This window comes from Orycteropus afer, unplaced genomic scaffold (assembly GCF_000298275.1).
Source record: "Orycteropus afer afer isolate SDZICR_OR568_19922 unplaced genomic scaffold, OryAfe1.0 scaffold00002, whole genome shotgun sequence".
In the NCBI taxonomy this organism is placed as follows: domain Eukaryota; kingdom Metazoa; phylum Chordata; class Mammalia; order Tubulidentata; family Orycteropodidae; genus Orycteropus; species Orycteropus afer.
Window position 1 is genome coordinate 32,193,045 of NW_006921589.1, and position 4,194 is coordinate 32,197,238.

Here is a 4,194-nt window from a genome sequence, read left to right on the forward strand (position 1 = left end):
CCAACCTTCCTTCCGAGGAGTGGCTGGTGGGTTTGAACCGCCAGCCATCTGGTTAGCAGGCAAGTGTCTTAGCCACTATGCTACCAGAGCTCCCTCCATAGTGATACTGCCTTAGAAACCCAAGGAGAGGTCGCTATGAGTCGGGGCCAACTCAACGGCACTTAACAACAACAACAACAATATTAGTCAATGGTGGAGAGAGAGGACTTTGCATGAAATATCTCCTTCTCTTCCTCCCTCCTTCTTCACTTACTTCCTCCACATCAATGTACTTAATGTTTACTCTGTGTAAGACATTATATTAACAGCACGCTGTGTCAAGGTAAAGGAGGCATGTTGGCACGTGGGTTTTGGTTGTTAATAGAAAGGCCAGAGGTTTGAATCCACTTATTGCCTTCACAGGAGAAAGACTTGATGTTATCCTCCTATAAAACTTAAAAACTAGGAAACCCTATGGGGCAGTTCTACTCTATTGGATAGGGTCACTATGAGTATTCTCTGTATGCAGAGCTAATAATCTGAGAACCTGGACTCAATGTAGAATGTGTCATTAGCATTGGAAGAAGACTCATTAACAATCTGCAATATGCAAATGATACAACCTCTCTTGCTGAAAGGGAAGAGGACGTGAAGGACTTATTGATGAAGATCAAAGACTTCATCTTTGAGTATAGATTATACTTTAACATGAAGAAAACAAAAATGCTTAAAACTAGACCAATAAGCAACATCATGATAAACAGAGAAAATATAGACAAGTTAAGATCCACAATCAATGCCCTTGGAAGCAGCAGTCAAGAAATCAAACAACATATTGCATTGAGCAAATCTTCTGCAAAAGACCTCTTTAACATGTTAAAAAGCAAAGATGTCATTTTGAGGACTAAGGTGCACCTAACCCAAACCATCATATTTTCAATCACCTCATATGTATGCAGAAGCTGGACAACAAATAAGGAAGATGGAGAAGTGATGCCTTTGAATTATAGTGTTGGTGAAGAATATTGAATATACCATAGACTGTCTGAAGAAGAAACAAATCGGTCTTGAAAGAAGTACAGTCAGACTGCTCCTTAGAAGCAAGAATGGTGAGACTTCATCTCACAAACTTTGGCTATGTTACCAGTCCCTGGAGAAGGACATCATGCTTTGTAAAGTAGATCAGTGAAAAAGATGGAGCCCCTCAACAAGATGGACTGACACGGTGGCTGCAAAATGGGCTCAAACATAGCAATGACTATAAGGATAGTACAGGACCAAGCAGTGTTTCATTCTGTTGTACATAGGGCTGTAATGAGTTGAAATTGACTTAACAGAACCTAACAGCAACAACATGAGTAGCAAATGACTGAATGGCACACAACAACAGTATGCCATGGTTTCAGATAGGTTTTGTGATACATTTGTGCTACAACAAGAAGTATACAGCACCACCTATGATATGTTGTTTTTTAAAAAAAATATTAATGTGGCAACATATAGAACATACAATTTGTCCTTTTGCCCATTTTTAAGCATGCAATTCAGTGGCATTAATTATATTCCCAATGTTATGCAACCATTACCACTATATATCTCCAAAACTTTTTCATCACCCCAAACAGACTCTGGACCTGTTAAGCAATAACTCCCCATTCTCCCTCCTCCCAGCACCTAATAAACCATAATCTGCATTTTATCTGTGTGAATTTGCCTATTCTAGATATTCCATATAATGGAATGAAACAATATTTGGCTTTTGTGTCTTATTTTACTTTGCATAATATTTTCAAGGTTCTTTCATGTGGTAGTATATATCAGCTCTTCATTCCTATTTATGACTGAATATTATTCCATTCCAGGTTTTTTTATTTTTGTTTTTGTTTTTTATTCCATTGTATGGCTATATACACTATTTGTTTACCCATTCATTTGTTGATGGATATTTAGATTGTTGCCACCTTTTGGCTACTTTGAATAATTCTGCTATGAACATTGGTGAAGAAGTATCTTTCTTGAGTCCCTGTTTTCAAGTCTTTTGGGTACATACTTAGGAATGGATTTGCTGTATTACATGGCAGTCTTCAACCACTTGTCTTTCAGTTTGTTGTAGCGGTTTGCATATTGGTGTGATGCTGGAAGTATACCACTGGTATTTCAAATACCAGCAGGATCACCAGGGTCGACAGGATTCACCAGAGCTTGCAGACTGAGACAGACTAGGAAGGAGGACTTAGTGATCCACTTTTGAAAGAAAAAACTAGTGAAACCTTATTAATTGCATCAGAACATTGCCTGATAAAGTGCCAGAAGATGAGCCCCTCAGGTTGGAAGGCACTCAAACTATGACTGGAGAAGAGCTATCTCCTTAAAGTAGAGTTGACCTTAATGACATGGATGGAGTAAATCTTTTGTGACCTTCATTTGTTCAAGTGGCATGACTCAAAATTAGAAGAAACAGCTGCAAACATCCATTAATAATTAGAATGTGGAATGTATAAAGTATCAATCTAGGAAAATTGGAAGTTGTCAAAAATGAAATAGAACATATAAAGATCCATACCCTAAGCATTAGTGAGCTGAAATGGACTAGCATTGGCCATTTTGATTTGGACAATCATACGGTCTACTATGCCAGGAATGACAAATTGAAGAGCACTGGCATCACATTCATCATCAAAAAGAACATTTCAAGAGCCATCTTGAAGTAGGGAGCTCTGGTGCTATAGTGTCTAAGGCACTTGACTGTTAACCAGAAGGCTCATGGTTCAAACCCACCAGGCACCCCTCAGAAGGAAGACTGGACAATCTACTTCTGTAGAGATACCACCTTGGAAGCCCAAGGAGAGGTTGCTTGAGTCAAGACTGACTCAATGGCAGTGCGTTTTTTTTTTTTTTTAATGAGGAAGACCAGTTAATATGACTATTATTCAAATGTACACACTAATTACTAATGCCAAAGATGAAAAAATTGAACATTTTTACCAACTTCTGCAGTCTGAAATTGATCAAACATGCAATAAAGATGCATTGGTAATTTCTGGTGCTTGGAATGTGAAAGTTGGAAACAAAAAAGGATCAGTAGTTGGAAAATATGACCTTGGTGATAGAAACAACACGGTAAATCACATGATAGAATTTTGCAAGACCAATGACTTATTCATTGCAAACACCTTTTTTTCAACAACACAAATGGCAACTCCACATGTGGACCTCACCATATGGAATACACAGGAATCCAAGTGACTGTTTCTGTGGAAAGAGATGATGGAGAAGCTAATATTGTCAGTCAGAACAAGGCTAGGGACTGACTGCAGAACAGGTAAGTTCAAGTTGAAGCTGAAGAAAATTAGAACAAGTCCATGAGAGCCAAAGTACAACCTTAACTATATTTCACCTGAATTTAGAGACCATCTCAAGAATAGATTTGACACTTTGAACACTAATGTCTGACGACCAGACAAATTGACATCAAGGACATTATACATGAAGAAAGGAAAAGATCATTAGAAAACCAAGAAAGAAAAGATCAAAATGGATGTCAGACAAGACTCTGAAACTTGCTCTTGAATGGAGAGTAACTAAAACAAAAAGAACTGATGAAGTAAAAGAGCTGAACAGAAGATTTAAAAATGCAGATCAAGAAGGCAAAGTAAAGTATTATAAAGAAATGTGCAAAGACCTAGATTTAGAAAAACAAAAGGGAAGAACTTGGTTGGTATTTCTCAAGCTGAAAGAACTGAAGAAAAAGTTCAAACCTCCAGTTGCAATATTGAAGGATTCTATGGGCAAAATTAGAACAATGCAGGAAGTATCGAAAGGAGATGAAAGGAGTACACAAAATCACTGTACTGAAAAGAATTTATTTTCATCCATTTCAGGAGATGGCATATGGTCAAGAATCAATGGTACTGAAGGAAGAAGTCTAAGCTTCACTGAAGGAATGGCTCCTTCACTGAAAAACAAAGCTCCAAATATTGACAGAATACCAACTGAGATATTTCAACAAATGGATGCAATGCTGGAAGACCTCACTCATCAATGCCAAAAAAATTGGGAGACAACTACCTGGCCAACCGACTGGAAGACATGCATATTTGTCTCCATTTTAAGGAAAAGTGATGCAACAGAATTTGGATATTATCAAATAGTATCATTAGTATCACAGTAAAATAAAATTTTGTTGAAAATGATTCAAAAATGGTTGCAGCAGTA